The sequence below is a fragment of the Coenobita brevimanus genome, chromosome 75 (genome assembly GCF_032717465.1).
Source record: "Coenobita brevimanus isolate Jiangsu-jjx chromosome 75, ASM3271746v2, whole genome shotgun sequence".
In the NCBI taxonomy this organism is placed as follows: domain Eukaryota; kingdom Metazoa; phylum Arthropoda; class Malacostraca; order Decapoda; family Coenobitidae; genus Coenobita; species Coenobita brevimanus.
Genome location: NC_137028.1, coordinates 26,230,247 through 26,256,568, shown reverse-complemented (window position 1 = coordinate 26,256,568; position 26,322 = coordinate 26,230,247). Strand labels below are relative to the sequence as shown.

At 41.1% G+C, this 26,322-nt stretch overlaps 1 non-coding gene across 1 annotated transcript; it reads right to left on the bottom strand.

Annotated features, from left to right (window-relative positions):
* Nucleotides 1-24,987: 24,987 nt before the first annotated feature.
* Nucleotides 24,988-25,106, bottom strand: LOC145408133 (5S ribosomal RNA). Its single transcript, XR_013898879.1, has one exon. It is a non-coding gene; the product is annotated as a 5S ribosomal RNA (ribosomal RNA).
* Between the last annotated feature and the right edge of the window lie 1,216 nt (nt 25,107-26,322).

Sequence of the window (26,322 nt, the reverse complement as noted above, 5' to 3'; positions counted from 1 at the left end):
CGTTTCAACCGAATCAAGTGGTTTCTCATAATTAATAAATGTTATGCACAAAGGTTTTGTACACTGGAAAGATATCATAGTATATTGGCTAATAACTAGATTTTTTTGTCTTCGAGTAGCCATTAAGAAATCTGGCTTTTTCTGTTTGCTGGTTTACAGTTAAAGGGTAAATTCGACCGACTTGAATTATTGTAAAATTTTTGGTCTCCTTCAAGAAAATACTTAATGGATGACAGTACTCTAAGTTTTTCCTGTACGATATTTTTCTGCATTAAAGTACAGGAGTCACTTTTCGTGCTTCAGATAGAGTTTGATTTCTAGCCATTTCGCTATCAATTATGCTCTTTCGTTTAAAGGAAAGTCACTACTTACGAGACCATCACCACCTCTGTTTACTACTTCTAATTAAATTATTGTAAATTATCCTGTCCACCACCTTCGTATCCTGAATTAGATATTCAGTTTTCATATTACTGTTGAAGTGCTTCCTTAAAGTACTTCTGCTATTCTGATAACTTCACTTCTGACACTTGTTACTTCTGACACTCTCTTTAGCAAAGGCTACAAGGAGAGAGAGAGAGAGAGAGAGAGAGAGAGAGAGAGAGAGAGAGAGAGAGAGAGAGAGAGAGAGAGAGAGAGACATAGACAGAGACAGACAGACAGACAGACAGACAGATAGACAGACAGACACAGACAGACCAGAGAATGGGCCCCAGAGAGTAAGGAATAATAAGGGAAATGGGGGAGGGTCAGAATGTTTCCAGGGGATAGAGACAAGCAAAGTGAGTGACGCAGACAATGAGGAGGCTGTGATGTTAGTGTTTTGAGAGGCACGAGAGATAGCGAGACCCAGACAGTGAGAGACAGACAGAAGAAGAGAAAAAACAGGAGGCAATGAGGGCGTGAAAGTATTTTCGAAGGAGTGAGAGAAAGAGTTAGAGACACAGTGAGAGTCAGTATCCTAGTGGGAGACAAAGAAAGTGTGAAACAGCGAGGGTTAGAATGTTTTCAGAGGAGTGAGAGCAACCAATCTTAACTTCTGCTTGTGGTAAATTCACCAGACGCGGGCGGAATGTGTCTTAGGGGTACGAGGAAAGGAGAGAGGAGGGGGGAGGGGCGAGGAGGGGGGAAAACTTGAAAAAGAGAGAGTGGAGGGAGAGGTTGGTAGGAGGCAACTTGGAGGACAGAGTTAAACAAATACTTAGAAATCACAGAATGCATGGTCCCAGTGCGGCATTTCAGCTCTAATACTATCAGAAAAATTTAAGTCTTTATCACAGAAGCAGAATTCTCTCTACCCCACCCTTAAAGGCTTCTGTCAGTTAAAGCATTACGGGTGAGAAGTACAATCTTGCAAAGTCGAAATGCCAAAAGTTGTACTGATAATGAAACGACTCAGCATGCAGTCTTATGCTACATATACTCTTAATTTCATGAATAGTGTTTTTTTTTTTTTTCTATTATATTATTTTTCATTCTGTTTTTTCTCCAGGGATTGTTTTGTATAGGTTATGTTTGTGTTCAAGTGTTGTACCGTATCACACGAAAATAATGTTAGAAACATGTTTAAGCACACAAATATTAATTTGCTTTTTTTTTTTAAGAACTTATCTGAAAGACATTAACAATATGAGTCGAGACTACTGATGTCACCACCATTTTCAGACGTTACCAATGGTTCTAGGATGACTACATTACACCAAGCTCTTCGAAATGTTGATTGAATCTAATTTTAAATGCCTCAGTTGTTTGGCTAACTACATATTTCTTAAATAAAATGTTAAAGTTCTTTGATTATATCAAGGATAGCTTGTCTACCCTGTAGTCCCATAACATTTCCTGGTGACGAGCTGTCTATAAAAAGTATGAACAAATTGCGTGCCTCTAAGTATTTCGAATCACTTTGTGGGTTGCCCCTGAATCTACTCCTTTTGAGAGAGAAAAGGTTTACTTGCTTAGGCCTTTCGTGTATGACGTGATTAATATGGTTCTTCTATGTTGCAAAGGTTCTATATCCTCTATATCATTCAATAGATAAGGGAACCAGCTGCTCCCAGTACTCCAGTACTGGTTTTCCAGCACTCTTAGGCAGTGAGATTACTACATCTCTACTCTAATACGAAAAATATCTTTTGATAAACCCCATAGTTCTGTGTTCTTTGCTTGCTATAACTGGACTGTGACCTGGTGGCTATCTGTATTTCATATAACTCACCTGAAACGATCAAATAAATACGTGTCCCTGCATCTCGCATTCGTACAGCTTGGATTTTATTTGGTCTGTGAAACTCTGAACTTGTTTGATTTGAAGGGCATTGGCCATTTCCTCAACACCTCAGATATTTTGTTAAGGTCATTCTAAAAACTGACCCTGTCTTCATCATGTAAGTCTGTGTTGTCTACTTTGGTGTCATCAGCACAATTAGAGATTCAGGTACTTAATCCCACATCAATATCATTAATGCAAATGATGAAAAGTACTAGTCCTAGTAGTGATCCCTGTGTTACTTCACTTGTTACCTGTGGGCAATCTACCTCAGTACCAATATTAACTAGAAAGAGGAGATTGCCATTAGCAACTTCAGTAACTCACCACATTACAAGCTATCGCTGGACCTAGTGATTTCAACGCCCCTCATATAGTGAGCACTTCGAGGTTAAGAGCTGGTGTAGTAGGGTCGCCCTACAAGAATGTCAAACACGTTGGGGGAAGGTGAAAGCAACAAAATCCTAGCAGAGCAAAAATGGCAGAGCCCAAACTACTTTCCACTGACTTCTGGGCGATCTCAGAAACCACTGGCCCACATGGGCCCACAGTCATTTTAAACCTGCTTCCTCACCTTGGCTATGTCACACAAAAATGCATACCCGTACCTTTTGCGGTTCTAAGAATCCGTGAATTGACTATGTTTATAGGTTTTTGGATGTAACTAGAAAACAGTTGCTGGGAACTGGATGGTACTGGGTCACATGAAGCTGCCAGCTGGGAGACTCAGATGACCAAGTATGATGGGTGTATCATTGAAATTGATTGAATACAAGCGATTTACTTCTTTACAGAAACTGCCATTAGCAATTTCAACAACTCACCCCATGACAAGGCTATCCAATTTCTTCCCTAGTTCGACTTCAGGAGCCGATTTATTCCCCAGTAGCTATCACCGCAGCTGGTAATTTCAATGGGCTTCAAATAGTGTTCCGTTCAAAATGAGCTCATGGCCCTGGAAGGGTATCAGACTGTGACCTTAAGTTTTCGGTCAAGGTCGTTCATACTTGATAGCCATGCATAGCATATCAAGTTCTATAAATGTACCAGCTCAGCTGATTGTAGCTCAATATTCTTCTTCTTTTCTTTTTTTTTAACTGTGCACTCAGTGACCCCCAACTACTTTCCATTGACCCGTGGGACATCTCAGGAACTGCTAGCCCAAATGAGCCCATAGTCATTTTAGACCTCCGACCATGGCTGTCCCACAAAAACTTCAAGTCTGTACCTTCAGCGGTTTCTGAGAGTTCATGAAGAGGCTATTTTGATAGGTTCTGGCTGTAAGTGGAAAACCAATGCTGGGAACTGGGTGATACTGGGTCATATGAAGCCGCCAGCTGGGGACTCAGATGGCCAAGTATGAGGGCCGTAGCTTTGAAATTGAGCCAATACACGCATTTGCTTCTTTGTATGAAAGAATAATAATAATATATAGGAAACAGAAAATGTCTTTAACAATTTCAATAACTCACCACATGACAAGGTCATCCAAATTCTTCCTCAGTTCAACTGCAGAGGCTGATTTATTCTCCAATGTCCCAACATTGTAGCTATCGTTGAATCTGGTAATTTCAACGCCCTTCATATAGTGAGCACTTTAAAGTTAAGGTATTAGGACCCTCCTAGAAGAGTGTCAAACACATTAGGCGAAGGTGAAAGCAAGAAAATCTTCGCAGAGCAAAAATGGCGAAACCCAAATTCTTTCCATTGATCCGTGGGCGATCTCAAAAACTACTGGCCGAAAAGGGCCCCTAGTCATTTCAGACCTGCTCCCCGACCTTGGCTATGGCCCCCCAAAAATGTTAAAGTCTGTTCCTTTATCAGCGTCTGAGAATCCGCGAATAGAAATTTTTTAGGTTTTCAGATGTAACTGGAAAATTATTACTGGGAACTGGATGATACTGAGTCATACGAAATCGAAAGTTGGGGGACTCAGATGGCCAGGTATGATGGCCGTAGCTTTGAATTGAGAGAATATAAGCAATTCACTTTTTCGTAAGAAAGAATAATAATTACTAGAACTCTGTAACTGTTCTACGGACAGTCACTAGTCTCCACTTACTTGGACCCCATTGGGGAGATTTGGATTTTGCTTTCTATCAGCAATGGTCCATGCCAGGACGCATAACTTGGACCCTTCTGATTGCTTGCACAGTCTCCAGTTCTTCTGGAATTGTCGGGAAATTCTGCTTAGCCCTATACAACTCTGGCAAATGTTATAGCAGTTTTAATCTATCCCACCCAGTATAAGCGCCTTCCTATACATTGGAGAAACACACGTTACACGTGTATACATATGTGGAAATTTTTCAACGCTCTTGCCAGTACTCTTAGTCTGGAGTCAGGCTCAGCTATTACTACAGCACTTGTACAGTATAATTCAAATTCAGCACCGCTTTCTATCCACACGTGTAGTCTTAATGTTTTCATCTGTGTGTGTGTGTGTGTGTGTGTGTGTGTGTGTGTGTGTGTGTGTGTGTGTGTGTGTGTGTGTGTGTGTGTGTGTGTGTGTGTGTGTGTGTGTGTGTCTCTTCCCTGTAATATTAAGATGTCTGGAGAGTTGCTTCAGGCCTCCTGGGAAAGTCAAACAGATGCCTTCTTTTCATATCTAAGAGGTTGTCTTTGTCTTTCCTTGATCTTCTTAAGCTCTTTACTGCCTAGATGCAAATAATTTTATTCATTTCTGGTAATGTTTCTGACACTGAACATTGCCACATCAGTCTGTTCCATTAAGCCCAGAAGTTCTCCCACGCCGCAGGCACCTTCACATGTCACCACTTTGACACTAATACCCACTGTCTATACTGAATACATGCTTGGATGTCCTAAATCAGGAATACGCTGGTTTTAGCAAGGTACCCACCATCCATTCACTGGATGTAGTGCTGCCTTCGGGTGACTCTACACTGAAAGACATGACAACTTACAGGCTATTTACTGTGCTGGGTGGTTACCACATAGTCTCATATTCTCTGTGAGCGCAAGCAAAACAAATGTGAGTTTTGGGCCGGTTTAGAGAAATCCTCAGATTCACTCGTTTTAATTGGGAGGCAAATGCAGAGTGAGGCCTGGAAGACCCGGTAACTATCCAGAGCCCCAGCCAAGTGCGGAGGTTTGTATGCCGGTGTGGAATGTAAGAGATTTGAATGAGGAGAGTAAGAGGATGGAAGCGGCGTTTGTGTTTAAGAGTATTATACTATATAGTACTAGAAAAGTTACTGTATGAAACGAAAGTGAAAGGATGTCAAATGGTGGTGTGGGAGAGCGTGAAATGTGTATGGTCACGTATGAATGCAGATAGAAGATTTAAGGAAGGAGTAGCGCTGCAGATGAGGGATGAGTAAGAAGGAGGAATGAAAGATTATAAAAATGTCAGCTCGAGTTGTATGTTTGCTAAGGTCCAATTTTAAAATGTGAACGAGACAGTGCTTGTTGCTATTGCGCCTTGCAGTGATGGAGGCGAGACATAAAATGATGGCTCCTGAAATCAGCTGGGTAAAGTAATAAGACAGATGCCAAAGGAGTTGCAAAGGGTTTGTGATGGATGACATGAACGGCAGAGTTGACACTGGTCTTGTACATGGAATAATCAGTCGCTATGAAATACCAGGGGTGAAAGATAATAGAAGGCGACTGAAGAGATGTCAGAAAAGGAGTTTATGCATATTTGCAATTCTATTTTTAAACTTAAAGTTGCACACAATTATACATGGTACAGAAGGGAATGGAGAAAGTGATGAAAGGAGACTGGCTAATTACGTGCCTGTAGATAGCTTGGGTTTGTTACTGATGTGGGGGAGGTAAGAGCGTTATGTGGAAGTCCATTTGATCGTATGATTGGCACTGAAGGTCAAGCTAAGGTAAGTGAGAAGGATGAACTGAGAGAGGAGCAGTCACAGTGAAAGATTGAACGTAGAGAAGCTGAGACTTTGTGGGGGAGCTTGGATAAATGAACTGGAAGAAAATTAATTTGGACAACTTACGAAATGCATATAGGAAGCGTTTAGTTAGAAATGACAAGACGGTGTGTTGTGTCATGAGTATTGCAACTATAAAGCACGTAAGCATAATTGCTTTTGGTGGTGTGCGGAGAAGAAATGTAGTGTCAGGAAACGTGACATTAATAGACGTGAAGAATGCTGTTAAGAGCCTGGAGAATGGAAAGACTGCAAGCGTACGTGGAATACATGCAGAGAGGATTAAGTATATTGGAGAAAATAGAATAAGGTGTATGTTAGATACGTTTAGGAAAGCTTGGATGAGTCCAAATGTAGCAGTAGAGTGGAAAAAGGTTGTGAATATACTCCTGTACAGGATAAAGGTAAGTGAATGAGTGCAAAAATTACCTTGGCATACATCATTTGAGTGTTGCAGGAAAGGTATATGGAAGATTCATCACAGAGAAAGTACGAGAAAGGGCTGGAAAGAGATGAAGAGAATGGCTTTACGAACGGTTGAGTTTGTATGGTTCAATATTTGCAATGAGAAGACAGAGAGGAAAGCTTGTTCAGAGGACTATAGTATTTACAGCTTATATAGATTTGATCAGGGCATATTACAAAGTAAATAGAGAGGGATTATGGAAGGTTTAGGGTCACAGTGGAGTGGATGGTAAGCCGCTGAATGCCATCACGAGCTTTTATGATGGCAGTGAAGCATGCTTAAGGGTGGATGAAGACCTGAGTAAATGATTCAAGATTATCGTTGGAGTGAGAGAAGACTGAATGATCACAAGGCTAAACAGTATATAATTGATGAGGTTATAAGAGAAATAAAAACGAGTAATAGAGAGAGGGATGACGTTGGCAATGAATGGTGAAGGACGGAGTATCTCAAATCTGATGCCTGCAGAAGATACAGCGCTGCTTGCAAGTAGCAAACAAGATCTTAGCAGACTAGAGCAGAGATTTGGAGATATCTGTGAGTGTAGTACTCCGAGAGTAAATTAATACAGATAAGGTAAAGTGGTGGTTGCTGAGGGGGAAGGTGACTCCCAGTGTGAAGTTTTATGGTCCATTCCAACTCACAAGGAGCTCAGAAACAGTTGGAGAGTTGCTGCTGATTGGCTGATACAATACAGGCTGAAGGTTGCGGATGATTGGCTAACACAATACTAGGCGTGACAGCGGGCAGTGAGGTGTTCTCGATCAGTCTAACCACGGTGTTCTCTGGTGCTTCACACAGTTCATTCGTAATGTACATTATTTGTTTTGTATTACCTCATTATATTACATACATCGCTATGTTCCTATAGAAGTCACTGTTTTGCAACAAGGCATGAGATGCGCTGTGAACAATGGATACGGAATGGTAACGACCTCTGTCCCTCAGTCAGTATCGTACTGTGGGTGTGGTGAGCATTCGACCTGTGGTTCATAGTCACATTGACTGCTATCCCACCACTTTCCCACCAACCCTTTCAATCCACTTTTACCCCGTTGCATTGCCCAATAATGGGCGTCTATTTTTTCATCCAAAATGTCTGAGTTAGGTGAATACCCTTTACGGACCATGGGTCCAACGCTCACAGCATCCGTTGTACTGTCTGAGGGACAGAGATTGTGACCATTTCATATCCATTGTTCACGACGCTTCTCATACCTTGTTGTATGGCAGTGACTCAAAGGTACATCACAATGTGTGGAATAAAAGGATGTAATTAAAAACAAACAATGTACATTCCGAATGAACTCCGTGAAGCACCGGAGAACACCGTGGTCAAACTGACTGAGAATAACTCACTGTCCGCTGCCACGCCTGGTGTTGTACCAGCTATTCAGCAGCAACCTTCAGACTGTATTGTATTAGCCAATCAGCAGCAATCTTCCAACTGTTTCTGGGTTCCTTGTGACTGGCTTGAGTGAATGGACTACAATGATTGAGGAAGACCTGACTGAGCGAGAGTTTCAGTAGCTTGGGTACAACGACTGAAAAAGAGAGGTATGTACATATGCAAAAGAAGTGGAAGAAAGAGAGGCACAGAGAAAGTGGCTGGTGCAATGAAGGCATACTTTGATTAATATGCCTTTGTGTTAGGTTATATTCTGGTTCTCTGGACCTTACCTCACTCCACCCTAAAGTGAGAATGAAGATGTGGATGATGTTGGCATTTGTGTGTGTGTGTGTGTGTGTGTGTGTGTGTGTGTGTGTGTGTGTGTGTGTGTGTGTGTGTGTGTCATATTTCTGGGTCGTTGGATTGATCAGTACAATCTCTGTAACCCCTACAAGGTGGATGTCGTTACATAACATTCATCCGTTAGAAGGCGAGAAGCGTTACATATCGTTCCTCCATTTTTTGTCATAATTCACTGGTTAAATTAGGCGATATGGCAAAGCTGTCCCCTACTGTCATGCCTTGATACTTTATTTATATTTCGAAATTTTTTCCAAAAATATGCCGACATACAAGGGTGTATACCAGTTAAGTTCCCAGCCCATAAGGGGTTAAACAAAATCTAGTTCATCAAACAGTTCTCTGGTTCAGCTTGTGATGAAGCTGGTGTCATGTTATCTTTTCATGGAATACCATATCATTGTTATAGTTTCTGTAACTCCAGATACGTTTAAGAAATTAAGTGTAACACTAAATGGTAGGAAGGGTTTAAAACACAATTCATGGAGAGAGGGATGGCATTGACTGTGAATGGTGAAGGATGAAGTATCTCAAATCTGGTTTATGCAGATGATGCGGTGCTGCTTGGAAATAACAGGTAGGAGCTTCATAGACTAGTGAAGAGATTTGTAGACGTCTGTGAACGCCGTGCCTTGAGGGTAAATGTAGATAGGAGTAAATAATGGCTGTTGAGAGAGGTGATTCCCACTGTGATGCCATGGTAAATGGAGAGACACTTGAATTCAAGAGAGGGTTTAAGTATCTGAGTGGCGTGATAGAAATAAGAGGTAACTGTGCAAAAGAAGTGGGAAGTAGAGTGACACACAAGAGGAAAATGGCTGATTCCTTGAAGGCCTTGATAAAAAGCAGAGGTCTGAGCGTGGCAGCTGTGAGAAGCTTGCATGAAGGAGTTTTAGTGCCTATTCTAACTTACGCCTGTGAGACTATGATGTGGCATGAAAATGAAAAATTACGAATAAGAACAATGGATATCGAATGGTTGAGGAGTGTGTGTGGAGTGTGGAGAGGGGATGGGGTAAGGAGTAAAGTGATTCATGAAAGATGCGGACTAAGGAAGTTTGTGGACATCCGAATTGAAGAGCGTATGCTTAGATGGCATGGGCAAGTTGAGAGAATGGGTATGAATAAAGTGATGAAAAGGGTATATCTGAGCGAATTTGATGATGGGGGGAGACGTGGGAGGCATATAAGAAGGTAGATTGATAAGGTATGTAAGAGAAGCAGAGGAGCTAATGAGGTTAGGAATCTCTCAACGATCCATCTGGCCGAATGAATTTTGTGCAGAGTGTATGACTAGGGATTGGTACCCCCTTTTAAAATGGCAGTTGTTGGATTGACTCTGTCAGATAAATGAGTGTGAAGCTACGTGCAGAACGTTTTTTGATCTATCAGGTCAAGCCTGAATTCCTGCAGCCTGAACGGTGAGTGAATAGGACTGTGGTTCACTCAACTGGGAAATAGTTTGTCTGGACTATGATGACGACGACGACGACGACGACGATGATGATGATATCACCTTTACATATACATTCACATTTTCGGGTAACATCCTCTTATTTAAAAGGTTTTCCTGCTAAACTGTTTCAAACATTACTTCTGGCAATCATATCTTGCTCCACCTTGCTTTCCACTCAGTGTAGGTCTGCTCTCTCCTTTGTTTACACTAACTCCATGTGTCAGTTAGGTGGCACCGTGTATGCTAGAACACACATCTTTTCGTTGTTTCCTGTTCACTGAAGTCTTCTGAAGTTGCATTTTCACCAGCTATGTGTTGAAATTAATAACAGTAACAGGTTTAACGTACCTTATTATTTATCATTAAAGGTGTTTATGTTCATTATATAGAGACACGGGATAAATGGATTAACAAAACTGTTTAGATTTTACACATCATTTATAGCCTTAGATATAAATTGATAATTCTGGATATTGTAAATACACATGGGCATATCGTATCATGAATGAAGGCTGAGAAAAAAATTATGCTTAGTAGGACAGCGCATACCCCCTCCAGCGCCTATACTACACATATCACAACCAAAATTCAATCAACTCTTCCCTGGGCCATCGTCGACATATCCACACAGTTTCACTGAAGTTCATCAATTATTTTTTGAGATATCCTGTGGACAAACAAAGAAAATACAGCCGTGATCTGGGACTCGAACTCAGAATGCCATCAAAATTGAATCAGTTCTTACTCTAGCACTTGACCGACACATCGACAAAATTTCATTGAAATCCAACGATAATTCTTTTTAGATATCTTGTGGACAAACCAACAAACAAGGGTGAATACATAAGATCTTCCAACTTCGTTAGGGGAGGCCATAATGAGTCATAACTTGATGCATGTGGATTTAGAATATCTACAAGTTAATGGAATGAGAAAACTGCACAGATGGTAATTGAACACACCAGTAAATTTAGAAACATTTTTGGACACCTATACTACTTGTTCTGACATTGTAAGTTTACATTTCCATAAACATTATTCAGGGAAAAATTTTGCAGCACCTTCAGTTTCACTCACAATTAATAACCCCCAGTCCAGCATGTCTTCAGCTAAAACTAGAGCAATTAAGGTCCTGTCACAAAGCCATGCTGTACATGAATTTTCTTGAGAATTTGATAATTACAGGATACGGATTTACCTCTCAGACTGCGAAGATGTTTTGCGCAATGATAGCATTTACGAATATTGAGGATAAGATTTCTTTCATCCATTCACATGTCAAGCCTGGTAGTCTAGTAGCCACTGTTCTATGTATGTCTGCTTTCTAAGCTACATCTCAAATCAAAGACTACAATAAGTTCAAGTATGCTTTAATCAGTTACCTTTGGGAAGGGTAGAGATGGTACCTTAGGTTGGATTTTTCGTTTGAACGACAGGACCAAGGAAGATATTGGATCTCGTATTATCCTCAGAGCTCAGGCACAAGCTAGGGATACAGATGCCGATGTTTTAGATTGTTTAGATAATTCCGGGTGGTATAATGATGACAACATTACTCTTGTTCTGTGTGCTACAGGTACAAAGCCTGAGAAAAAAAAAAAAAACGTTTTGTGCAGAATGCAAGAAATGGGACCATACAACAGAGAATGTCTCTTTAGGGAGGACCCAGATAACTCGATCTCTGCATCTGCATCACATACTACCGGTCCTCAATGGGATTCACCTTGATCATTCTCCCAGTCAGCCTTTCAACACAACCAAAACAGTTCAGTTCATGACGGCTCGGGTCGCACTCCGCTACGTCATGGCAGTACTAAGTTGTGTGTTGTTTATCAGTCATTTGATCATAATACAGATCAGTATCTCATTGTTCTCCAGCAGACTGAGTATGCAAATCGTAGATCATGTCAGTTGGGCAAGGTCACCATCGTCAGTCAAATAATCAATGCTAAACTCATCTTCAAACAAGTCCACTGCTGCATCACTCATATCTGCACTTCAAAAGGTGGATATTTTGTCTCCCCTGGCAGGTAGGCATATGTAAGTTATCGCTCGCTATGGACACTGGTGCGTGCACTAACCTTGTTTCCCAGTCTAAATTAAATGGACCAGTGAATCGCATGTCTCACGAACATTGGTTCGTTCACCCACCTGACACCCAGTTATCCGATGTTACTAGGGATCACTTAGATATTGTTTGTATAGTTACTCTTACACTTCGAATGTCAAGCTCTGCTCAACCCACTATTAATGATTTACACATTAAAAAGAAATTTCCCATGCCAGCAGATGGCCGTCTCTGTCTAAGAACTTAGAGCTAATATGACATCGATGTTCACCTTTGTACAAATTCTATTACTCCTAATCAGGTGAGCTATAATGCCTTGTCTGCTTTCAGACCTTTACTTCATTTGGGTGTCATTCTGTTCCTTTACAGAATTTGGGAAATCTATCTACGGAGTTATCGTTATCAAGGTTAGGTCAGGAGTCCTTTATCGCATCTGACACTACTTCTGGTAGACTCAGCGATATCTCGAATGGAAGAGGCTTGAACTGGACCTTGGTTTTGGCTGTGCTGTCGGGTGGCCAATGACTCCATAGCCAAACCCATACAATGGTCCCAGTCCAGCTGACTGATGTGCTTGAGGATACAGATGTGGTATTCTTGAGTGAGACAGTGCGTATGAAAGGCCTGTCACTCGAGTCTACCGTAATCACTGTTTGGGCCAGTGGTCTGACTGACATTCTTTTTCTTAATAAAACTGGTGGCCCAGTTTCTCTGGAAAACGGCTGTTGTTTAGTTTCTTGCCTTATCATGCTAAAGTCCAAGAGGTGACGAGTAACCTCCCTATTGCTTCTGTTCAATCTGCTCCACAACAGTTCCTTGACAAGAAAGGGTTAATAGCCCCATATAGTAAAATTGCTGGTCACCATCACGAGAGAGAAAAATTGTTGGATCTTCTAAATGAATTCTCTGATGTCCCTGCCCCTTAAGCCAGGGGCTCATCCAGTTTATGTACCTGCTTATCGCCTCCTTCATAGTCAAAGAAAAGCCGCAGAAGTGAAAGTATCAAATATGTTGGACCAAGGAGTTATCATGCACTCACCCTCTTCATAGAATTCTCCTCTTTTTCTTGTTCCAGAGAAAGACGGTGGATTTCGTCCTGTTACGTTACTGACTTTCCCTGCATTAATGAAGTAACTCACTGACCCCTACCATCTACCCATCCTCCATGATATAAGTGCAGTCTTTGGGTAAAGAAACTCCTGTTTTCAGCAGTGTTGACTTAGATCGTGGATACCGGCAAATTCCATTAGACGAAGAATCGAGACAGATAACATCTTTCAATACTAGTCAAGGTCATTTTAAGTTTACCCCTGACATTCCAGCGCGTTACTGATACCCTATTTGCTGGCATGTTTGGCAATGCTGCTCTCATTTACCTAGATGAGCTTATCATTATCAACAGACACAGACTCATTTTTCCAAACTTCATTAAGACCTTCACAAGCTCCAAACTGCCTGTCTTAAGCTCAGGCTCTCCAAATGTGATATCCTGAAGTCGAAGATAAAATTTTTAGGCCATGTAGTGAATGGTGATGGTATCCAAACAGTCCTAGATAAGACTCAGGCAATCCAAGATTTTCCATTACCTATCAATGCTGACCGCGTTAAGAGTTTCTTAGGTTTAAGCGGCTACTATCGCTACATCATCAAGGGATAGTCAACACTTGTTCCACCCGTCACAAAACCTCTGTAGAAATATGCTCCTTTTCCCTGGGGACTTGCACAGGACAAGAGTGTCAATAATATAAAAATTGTACTCACAAATGCAACAATTCTAGTTTTTCCTGATTATGCCATACTATTCACTCTAAGTACGGATGCTTCATCACTCGGTTTGGGTGCTGTACTCATACAGCAAGATACTAACGATTGCTAGCACACCACTGTTTATGCTAGCCGAGTTCTTAATTATGCAAGAAATGATACTCTGCAACTCATCTTGAAATTATAGCTTCTTTTTAGGCTCTTAAGCATTTCTGTGACATCATTTTTGGTTATAATATCACTGTCTCGCTGATCATCTGCAGTTACTAACCTTTTTCAAGGGCAAGAATCCTATGGGCAGACAGGCTTGATGGTATTTAATAATCCAAGAATCTGACCCTGCATTTAAGTATCTTCCAGGCAGTACAAATGTAGTTGTTGATGTTCTCAGTCGCAATATTTCTGTTCCTGCTGTACAACACTTGTCCAACTTCTGTCTACAAACAGTTAAAGAACAACACAAGGATTCCCCGTTGTCCAAATTCAAATTGATATGCTCTACAGTCTGGAAATGAATCAAGTCTCCCCTATTTACCTGTTTCACTCACACAGTTTTAGTTCCACAAAGACATACTCTACAAGCATATTACATCATCCAAATCACAGGTTTTCCACTTTGTGGTTCCTTCTAACGTTAAGGAATCAGTTCACCTTCTGCCGCATGATGTTCCACATGCTGTGCATCCTGGGAAAGACAGATGGTTACATGAGGCCAGAAAGAAATATTGCTGGCTCACAATGCGAAAGGATATAGAGAATCAGATTCTCCTCAGTAAGACTTGTGCCCAGCACAAGGGTATTACTGGAATGCCTGCTCCTTTTCTTGAATACTCTACTCCTGAGAGTAGAATACTGTAGCCACTGATCTACTTCTGCCCCCACGAAGTTACCAGGCCTCACACTATCCACTTCTAACCATTGACGATTTCTCACGGTTTGTTGTTTTGATGCCTTTGGTTTCCAATCAGCTGATGAAGTGGGTCGTGCTATTGTTACACACATAATCTGCCCGTTCACTACACGCAAGATATTGTTGTCTAGTAACGGCACGGAGCTCCGTAATCAGATCCTCGAGGAAATTTGTTGTCAGTACGACATTAAGCAAACCTTTGTCACAGCCTAGCGTCCAGTCTCAAATGGACTGGTGGAACGTGCTGACAGAAAGATCTTGGAAATTCTTTGTCCTCCTGTCAGTTCTATGCAGGACGCATGGCAGGACTGGTTGATCCAGGTGGTTGCATCTAATAATGCCTCTGTTAACTCCTCAACAGGTAAATCTCCTTATTACATTCTATACGGCCATGATAAGGCTCTCCCATATGATATTCTCTGCCAAAAACATCGGCCAATCTACAATGTAGATGACACAGAAAGACTTAAGTGTCCGTGTTTCGGTCCATTCATAATGATGTTCGCAAGAGTTTGGCGGCTTCTATGGCTGAAATAATTTACAAGCAGCATAAATAAGATGAATTATCCTCTACTGACGTTGGAACTGTCATGTATAAATCTCCTGAACGTTCTTCCAAACTTTCTCTGAAGTTTTATGGGCAATTCCACGTATCGGCTAAAGAACACGGTAACAAGTACAAGGTTTGGAATCCAGGCACTCAGGCTTCTGAAACTATTCCTGCTGATAGGCTGAAGAAGGTTAACCCAGGGTTATTATCAAATTCTCATGCAGGACCTGGTTCCTCATTTTCTTCAGTCCCTGATACAGCTCCTTCTTGATCTTATGTTGTTGAAGGTTATCGAAGTAAACTTCGTTTGGCTTCCAAAAGAAACTGGGTTTCATTCTCTCAGCAGAAATGGTGTTCTTCCCGTTCCTGCTCCTGTTGATGTCGGTCTACAACACTATGGATTCTCCTACAGCCTCTGATGTCCTCAAGCCTGGTTCACTCTCAGATCGGTGACATACTCATCGTAGAGGATGCAGTATTTGTGAAATATTAACTACAAGATTTCTTGACAGTCCTAGAGGAAATGGATTTGTTTGTACTCGCCTGCAGGAGCTTCGTTCCATGTTACATAGCCTCCCCATGTGATCTTCATAACGTTGTTAATCTTCAGAAAGTCAGAGTTGAGTAGCTACTGGATTACATTCATTATACCCATAGTAGACTGCCTTTAGACTTTGAATCTCTTCACAAGCGTTCTAGATGTCGGCAGAAATGTGTCATTTCTTTCTTTGTAAAGATCGCTTCTAAGCATCTCTTTGGTATGGCCATGGCTAGTGGTGTTTCTGAACTAAATACACACATGCATGAATTAACCCTAGCGCAAAAACCCACCAAAGAATGATCACCCACAATTATTATACCATAGGCATTTTGTTTGATTCCATTAACAGTAATACTGATACAACCATTCATCTATCACGAATTGTTAATGACTTCCAACCATCGAGAGTTTACTCATTTTTCGGAATATTTACTGGCCGCCGAAAAGTTAATTGTCTTAGTAACCAACCTTATCAGTGTGATCATAAGTGACCTCATGGATGCGGGTCTCGGTGGTGTTGGTTTCAAACTACTAACAGTGTATCGTCTTACTAATGCTCTAGAAACTGCTATTGTTAGGCATGGTTTACTCTTTGACCAATAACGTGTCGAATTTTATTGTTCACTGCTTAAAGTTACCGTCACTCATCAAAATATTCGAGGACACATTCCACTGAAATCTTCCTCCCAGTTCAGTGTGTGGCGTTTATTCTCTTACCCTTTCTGGTTTATGGATCCTTGTTTGTTGTAGCTCATCAGCCTGAATTATGTAGTCTTTAATTATAAGTCATGGTGCTATTTCTAATATTTTTATTCTGTCTAAATGTAAAACGTTTTACCTACACCTCTATGTTTGTCCGGCTTTTGTTTTTGCATTTGTCCCGGCAGATGAGACTTCATATGAGGTTTCCCTTCTTCCTAGTAATCATTTCAAGGTGCTTAGTATTTTGCCAGTTCACTCCCACCCAACTTTGTTCAGCATTTCATGCCCATTTAAAGACAGTGAACCTTTCCTGTTTCCCATATGACATAGACATGGCCCTCATGTGCCATTAGCGCCCTTCTTATGTTCGAGCATTGGGTTTTTACTCAGCCTTTGCCCAGTGTGAAATACTGAGTAGCCCCCTCATGACACTTCCGAGTCGTCAACACATTGCATCTGCAGCTAACCTGTCAGACGAATTTCGTCCACTGACCCCCCTTTTTTATTGTCTCCTTTAAAAACCTCTCTGTTGCCTCAGATCATAGAAAGTTCCTTTCCTATCACAATGACGTTGAACTTCCTTCCTTCTTTGATGCCTCGCTCCCTTCCTAACACAACCCGTCTTCTTTCTGGTATCCTTGTGCCTACCTATTCGTTTGCCCATTGTGTGTGTGTTGGCTTTTTGTAATAAAAGTGTTTTGTCCAAAAAAAGTGTTAAGAAGAGGTCTTGGAAGCAGGCTCGTTCTCAATCAGCTCCTCAACAAACCGAGGTTTAGCTAGCTTCATGCAATACAGTGTAGTTTGGTAAGGTACACGTTAGTAAGTTTCCATTTCAATGTACAGTATATAATCGAGAGGACTCACTTGTGATGGCCGAATGATCTACCAATCACTACAAAACTATATAAATATTCATTCTTAATCTTTATACGGTATATAAGTGTGTTTATTACCTGTTCATGTAGTATTTCATCATACGATGTGGCAACCCTGTATCTATCTATCATTGCCAGACGTCTTAATCCCGTTTGGGGTGGCCACAAACAAATCGCCTCCACGTCACCCTGTCCCCCGCCATTTCACTGCCCTGCTCCCAACTCACATCCCCTCTCTCTTATACCTCTCCACCCCATCCCTCCATCTCATCCTCGGCCTCCCCCTCCCTCTTCCCCCCTCCACCTCACTCACATACACTCTCTTCGTCAGTCTCTCACCCTCCATCCTCTCCACATGGCCAAACCACCTCAGTGTGTTCCTCATAACGCTTCCTATCACATCCACATCCACACCACAACGCTCCTTTATATCCTCATTCGTCAGCCTGTCTCTCCATGTGACTCCACAGGCTCCTCTTAAATAACTCATTTCCACTGCTCTCACTCTTGACTTGTGTCCTTCCAACAACGTCCAAGCTTCACTTCCATACGTTAGAGTTGGTATCAAAATACTGTCATGTAGTAACTTTTTCACTTCCATGCTCACTTCCCTGTTTCTTATCACTGCTTTCAAAGAACCAGCAACCTTTCTTCCCTGCTGTACCCTTTCAAGCACTTCACCCTCCAAACCTCCATCCTTACTCATTACACTACCCAAGTACTTAAACGTACTCACATTTTCCCAATTCCTCACCATCCAACCTCGCTGTACATTCACGTGACTTCACCTCTCTCAAAGACCATCACTTTACTCTTCCCTACATTCACCTTTAGATTCCGTTTCTTACACACTCTCCCAAACTCATCCACCAAGCCTTGCAGCTCCCCTTCGACTTCACTCAACAACACAGTATCATCTGCAAACAACAGTACAGGGAGTTTCCAAACACTATCCTCTCTCACCAGGGCCACTCCAACATCCACTACCCTACCTTGTACTTCTGAATGCTGACTCCAATTAATTACAGATTTTACTCAGGTCAGCCTTTCAGCTCAACGAGCTCTCATTCTTTATTCACCGGGGCATTATTTTTTTTTTTTTCAATGCAGGAAACATGTAACGAAAGGCCAGGAGCCCAAGAAAAAACAAAAACTGGATAACAGAGAGCCAAACTCAAAATCCGTTCATTTTGAGATACCTGGACAGTAGGAAATACAGACAGAGTGTGGCAGTTCCAGAGTTGATCTGTTGCATACATGAATGACTGGGAGTATCGGTTAACTCTTGCATTAGAGAACTGGACAGAAAATGGATGATAGTTTGTTGCTAGATGGGTGCTTCACGCCCACTGTAATACTGGAGGGATGCAAGTAAACAGTTCAGAGGAGCAGTGACAATTGAAGTAGCAACGGAAAAGAGACAAAGATGCAACAGTGCAGTGAAGAGACAAAGGTTGAAGAGAGCAAAAGAGATCATGAGACGAAAAGCCTTTGACTCCACCTTGTTGAGAAGAGCTGTATTTGGGGAGCCTCTCCACACATGAGAGTTGTACTCTACACAGGGGCGAATAAAACCCTTGCATAAGGTCAGAAAGCAGGGGTAAAAAAAGCATTGAGTCGGCTTACCACGCCTAATCTCTTGGAAACAGATTCTACAAGACGGATAATATGATCTTTCCACGATAAATCCCGAGATAATGAAACCCCAAGGATGTCTCAAGATGATACTGGATTAAGATGGATATTGTTAAAACTTGAGTCTGGCAATATATATATATATATATATATATATATATATATATATATATATATATATATATATATATATATATATATATATTCAGTGACTTCACTTCAGTGACTTCACTTCCCTCGAAGACCATAACTTTACTATTCTTTACGTTCACCTTTAGATTCCGTTTCTTACACACTCTCCCAAACTCGTCAATCAAGCCTTGTAGCTCCCCTTCGTCTTCACTTAACAATACAGTATCATCTGCAAACAACAGTACAGGGAGTTTCCAGACACTGCCCTCTCTCATTAGGGCCACTCCAACAACCACTGCCCTACCTTGTATCTCTCTAATAACCCTATCCATATACAGATTGAACAACCGTGAAAACATGACACATCCCTGTTTCAATCCAACCTTCAAATAGAAAAATTCACTCAGCTCACTATCCACACGCACTGCGGCCTTAGCATCCTCATACATACTCTTCACAGCATTCAACAACTTCCCATCTACTCCATATATTCTTAATACTTTCCACAATCCTTGTCTATCTACCCTGTCATATGCTTTCTCCAAAGCCATGAAGGCTGCATATAACTTCTTTCCCTTCTCTAGAAACTTTTCCAGTATAGATCTAAGAATGAATATCTGATCTACACAACCTCTTCTCTTCCTAAAACCTCCCTGTTCTTCTCCAACTAATTCCTCTGTTATTACCCTAACTCTGTCAATAAGTATGCTACGATATACTTTTCCTATTACTGTACACTAAGAAGGCAAATGCCCCAGTGATTACCACACACTTCTTTTCCCCCTTTTCCTTTGTACAAGGGAATACTATACCTGACTTCCAAACATCCAAGACTCTAACTTCCTCCAAGGCCAATCTGCACATCTTCCACATCCATTCTACTACTATCTCTCCCCCATGCTGCAGCATTTCACCATATACTCCATCAATTCCTGGGGCCTTTCCCATTTTGACTTTCTTCATTGCTTCCACAACTTCCATCCTAGACAATTTATCCACCAACAAAGCTCCAGGCCCAGACGGAATTCCGCCAGTTGTTTTGGGAGAGTGTTCCACTGAACTTGCCTCTGCTCTAGCTAAGTTGTTCAGACTGTGCATGCGTACTTCTTCGTTCCCAGGTTCGTTGAGGGAGACCGGTATGCACCCAGTTCCGGAGGGAGGTTCCTCTGACCCCTCTGATTACAAACCAATAGCTGTCACATCTTCTCTTGGTAAGGTATTTGAAACTTTAATTAATAAGCACATTGTTAAACATCTTGAATCCAACAAATTAATTAGTGATGGACAATGTGGTTTTTGCCACTAGGGATCCACCGTTGACATAATCTCCTGACTCATACCATCCAGCAGTCCGTTGGCCTCCATGGAGAAACTCATGTAATGGCCCTTGGTATTTCTAGGGCTTTCGACAGAGTGTGGCACTGTTCCCTGTTGTCCGGGCTCCCTTGCTGCGGTCTAGCGTCTTTTGTTCCTTTGATTTCCTCATTTCTAAGTGACAGGAAGATGGGAGTGGCAGTAGGTGATGTATATTCCAATTTCCACTCAATTAGCTCCGACGTGCGGCAGGGATCTGTTCTGGGGCCAACCATGTTCCTAGTTCATGTTGGTGATCTCTTATCTGTCACCCACAATCCCATCCACTCATATGCAGATGACTCAACACTACATAGTTCATTCACACTCAGACACCCATTTACAAAGTCTAATATCTCTACCTCTCAACTCAGTACAGCCATCTCCATAAATCAAGACCTAACTACGATCAGTGAATGGGGACAAAACACCTTTGTCTCATTTCATGCTAGTAAAACAAAATATATACAATATACTAACAGACAGATATTGCAAGATTCGTACATTACCTTCAGTGCTACTAATATTCCCATCTCCAAAAGTATTGAAATTCTCGGCGTCTCACTTAACAATGCCCTCCGCCGGACCTCTCATGTTAGATCACTTGCTAAAACCGCCTCAAAGAAACTTGGATTATTGTACAGAGTCCGTAACTTCTTCACTGACTAGCAGTTAGCTATAATTTACAAGAGTCGTGTGCGCTCTCAACTTGAATATTGCTCACCCTTGTGGAATGGATTTGGAGAGGTTGCATTAAAACAGCTAGACGAAATTCAGAACAAAGCTGTTAGAATTATTAACAACCCTGCCATTACAAATAAAGTACCTCCCCTACAAGTAAGAAGGAATGTTGCCTCCCTTGCATTATTTTACAGACATTTTTATGGCAAATGCTCAGACGAAGTTGCGTCCATGGTGCCACCTCTCCATGCCTTCCCTCGTGCTACGTGGGCATCTGGTAGCGCTCATGACTGGAATGTCACTCAGCCATATTGCAGAACTTCTGCCTATCAGAATTCTTTCATTCCTCAAACTGCATCTCTCTGGAACTCGCTTCCTCAGAGTTGTTTCCCTCCAAACTTTAACCCACAGCTGTTCAAGTCTAACTGTTGCAGATATTTGTGAACAGAGGACACCAGTAATCTGGTATATGGATTATTTTTGTTATTCATTTGTTTTTCCTTCCTCTGTTCTCTTAAAAAAAAAAAAAAAAAAATCCATCCTACTGATTTCTTCCTCTCTTCTCACATCCCTCCTTCTTCCAGCCATTCCCCAGCCACTTATACTCGCATTACTTTCATTCTCTGTGTTCAACAATTTCTGAAAGTGTTCTCTCCATCTGCTCACTTTTTCTCCCTTCTCCATTAGCAATCTACCATTTTTATTTTTCACTCCCCTGCTAACTTCATTGCCATCCTGTCTAACTCTCGCTACCTCATTCCAGAACATTTTCTTATATATATATATATATATATATATATATATATATATATATATATATATATATATATATATATATATATATATATATATATATATATATGTGTGTGTGTGTGTGTGTGTGTGTGTGTGTGACAAATTAATTTTTTTTTAACATCAGTGCTGAGATTAGACAAGGATGTATGGTGTCCCCAGTGATTGTTCAGTATTTGTAAAGATAGGGTTATGGGAGAGATAAGATTTCGACTAATGAAGGGGGTATCGAGGATAACAAAGAATGATGAAGAGAGGTGTGTTTAAAGTGTTGTAGGCAAATTATGCTGTGATGCTAGTCTATAATAAACAGGAACCGTACAGACAGATACAATGCTTTGTTGATGACTGTGACGATTGTGCCCTCAAAGTAAACATAGATGAGATGAAGGTGTTCTGTTGGATGGAAACAGAAAGATCTGTATTACTGAGAGAGAGTTTAAGTACCAACTTGGAATGATACAAAAGAGAAGTGAGTGTGTAAAGGAAGTACTCGTTGAAAGTATAGTGCCACAGGGATGGAGTGAGGTTTTTGCTATGAAAGCGATGACACAAAAGAGAGGTCTGGGCGTGGCAGCTTCAGGAGGATTGTATGAAAGAGTGAGAGTACTCACATTTAACGTAATGGATAAGAAACTCTGGTGTGATATGGAAGGAAAAGTCAAGAGTTAGAACAGTAGAAATAAGGTTCTTGAAAATCGTATGTAGAGTGCGAAGAGTGGACTGAATGAGAAATAATGCGACTCATGAAATATGTAGAGTTAGGAAGTCCGTGGACAACAGAGCTGAAGAGAGTATGAATAGGTGGTATGGGTATTTGAAGAGAGTTGGTATAAATAAGGTGGTGAACGGGTGAGTGGGATGTAAGGTAGGATGAAGCATGCTTGACCAGGAAGGATGTGGATATATATGGTAAATGAATGTGAGAGAAAGGTATGGAGAGCGACAAGGCTTGGAAACTGACAAGATAAAAAGCTGGAAGAGTTTTGTACAGAAGAAATGCGTGACAAGGATTAGGTACCCGCTTCTTCTTACCTGACAGTCGTCAGGCTAAACTACATGAGGAGAGGTGTAACTATGAGGTGAAGCCAAGATTTCAGTGGCTGGAACGTTGAATCAATGAACGTTTCAAAACTTTCACAGACCATGCAGTTGAATACTTCTTCCACTATCATATTCCTTACTTTTCCCTTTTCCTTGGCAGACGTTATCTGAAACTTAATCCCATTTATATATGTATATATATATATATATATATATATATATATATATATATATATATATATATATATATATATATTGCCAGACGCCTCAATCCCGTTTGGGGTGGCCACAAACAAATCGCCTCCAAGTCGCCCTGTCCCCCGCCATTTCACTGCCCTGCTCCCAACTCACACACCCCTCTCTCATATACCTCTCCACCATATCCCTCCATCTCATCCTCGGCCTCCCCCTCCCTCTTTCCCCCTCCACCTCACTCATATACACTCTCTTCGTCAGTCTTTCACCCTCCATCCTCTCCACATGGCCAAACCACCTCAGTGTATTCCTCATAACGCTTCCTATCACATCCACATCCACACCACAACGTTCCCTTATATCCTCATTCGTCAGCCTGTCTCTCCACGTGACTCCACAGGCTCCTCTTAAATAACTCATTTCCACTGCTCTCACTCTTGACTTGTGTCCTTCCAACAATGTCCAAGCTTCACTTCCGTACGTTAGAGTTGGTATCACAATACAGTCATGTAGTAACTTTTTCACTTCCATGCTCACTTCCCTGTTTCTTATCACTGCTTTCAAAGAACCAGCAACCTTTCTTCCCTGCTGTACCCTTTCAAGCACTTTACCCTCCAAACCTCCATCCTTACTCATCACACTACCCAAATACTTAAACGTACTCACATTTTCCAATTCCTCACCATCCAACCTCGCTGTACATTCACTAACTTCACCTCTCTCAAAGACCATCACTTTACTCTTCCCTACATTCACCTTTAGGTTCCGTTTCTTACACACTCTCTCAAACTCATCCACCAAGCCTTGCAGCTCCCCTTCTTCTTCACTCAACAACACAGTATCATCTGCAAACAACAGTACAGGGAGTTTTCAAACACTATCCTCTCTCACCAGGGCCACTCCAACATCCACTACCCTACCTTGTACCTCTTTTATTACCCCATCCATGTACAGATTGAACAACCATGGAGACATGACACATCCCTGTTTCAAACCAACTTTCAAAGAGAAAAATTCACTTAGTTCACCATCCACACGCACTGCAGTCTTCGCACCATCGTACATACTCTTCACAGCATTCAACAACTTCCCATCTACTCCATATATTCTTAACACTTTCCACAATCCTTGTCTATCCACCCTGTCATATGCTTTCTCCAAATCCATGAAAGCCGCATACAACTTCTTTCCCTTCTCTAGAAACTTTTCCACTAAAGATCTAAGAATGAATATCTGATCTACACAACCTCTTCCCTTCCTAAAGCCTCCCTGTTCTTCTCCAACTAATTTCTCTGTTCTTTCTCTAACTCTGTCTATAAGTATCCTACCATACACTTTTCCTATTATACTAAGAAGACAAATGCCCCTATGATTACCACACGCTTCTTTTTCCCCTTATATATATATATATATATATATATATATATATATATATATAATATATATATATTAATATATATATATATATATATATTGTTACGGAACAGAGAAAGATAATGTACACTTTAAGTGAGAATACTAAAAAATCACTACTGTCCCGTAAAGTTCCAGGTTCAAAACAAAAGAAGTAAAATTACAAGTTAAAGTTTAATGCTCAAACTAACAACAAAACATTCAGGACTCATAAGGATAATGTAATGGCAAAAAACAGGTTAAATATATGGTTAACTGCAATAGCCTCTATTAACACGAAATTAGCAAGAGTAAATTTATCTAAGTCAGCCCTGATAAAATGAAATACCAGATAATACTCAGTGAATGCATGATATATTATTCATTCATTCATTGCCAGACGCCATGTATCCCAGACGGGGTGGCCAAGGGCTTAGAGCTAATTGTTTTACAGGGAGGGGCACTAATCCTCCACCAACCCCACTTGACATGTAGGGATGCCAACAGCATCTGGTGTTCCCAGGCGGTCACCCATCCAAGTACTAACCAGACCCAACGTTGCTTAACTTCGCTGATCGGACGGGAAGCGGTGTACGCAACGTGGTATGGCCAACAGATACGAAATATTATCAACAATGACTGACATAAAAAAAATTTACATTAATTACAAAAAACCTCACTAGGCCTAAGAATTAACACCTTACGCTACACGTACAAGAAAAAAAATGCAATAACAGTTATACTCAAATTACACAGCTGCTAGATGGTTGGAGACTTCCTGAGCACTCACAATAATAACAACTGTACAGGGGAGGACAGAGATGTGAACAAAATGAGGAGTAGATCTAAGTGGCAATAATGCAGAAACTGAGCTCATTATATAGGTGCCGGCAGAGCTTGATACAACTTGTAAGAAGGACGCGCAAATGAAGCCATAGGGGACAAAGAGCTGACAATCCTGCTCTGAACAATAGAAAGAACGACTTACTCTACTATAACGGTAGAAGGGGGGGAGTGAGGTAGAACACGTTCGTGATCAAACAGGCAGCACACTGTACGTTAGAATTACACAAAGGATGATGAAATCATAGGCTATGTAACACCTCCCCACAAAGAAAAAGAAATTTACAAAGGAAATTTCTTATTACTCTAAAACAATCTGTCTAAAGTCTAGATAAGCAATCTGCAATAACATTTTCTTTCCCCTTGACATGTTGTATGTCTAATGAATACTCCTGAAGAAGTAGACTCCATCTTGTCAATCTCTGATTTTTATCTTTAAACTTACTAAGGAATTTCAGTGGGTTATGATCGGTATATATGACTATGGGGTCAAAACCAGAACATAAATAAAATGAAAAATGCTGTAAACCCAAAATCAAGGCCAAAAGCTCTTTCTCAATAGTTGAGTAGTTCTTTTGAGGTGGAGTGAACTTCTTACTGTAATAAGATACAGGGTGTTCAATACCCTGATCATCCTCTTGCAGCAAAATAGCCCTAGCTCCTATATCACTTGCGTCAACAGCCTTCTTAAAAGGCTTAGCAAAATTTGGAGTAGCGAACACTGGCTGACTTAATAGGATAGCTTTAAGTTTGTTGAAAGAGGATTCACAGTTATCGGTCCAGACAAATTTAACTCCCTTTTTCAGTAGGTCTGTAAGTGGTGATACAAGAATAGAAATGTTAAGAACAAATCTCCTGTAATAACCTACTATTCCCAAAAATCTTTGTAGCTCTTTCCTACTTTTAGGTCTGGGAAGATCACTTATAACCTGAACCTTAGCTCCTGGTGGTGCAACATGTCCATCACCAATTACGTACCCAAGGTACTGA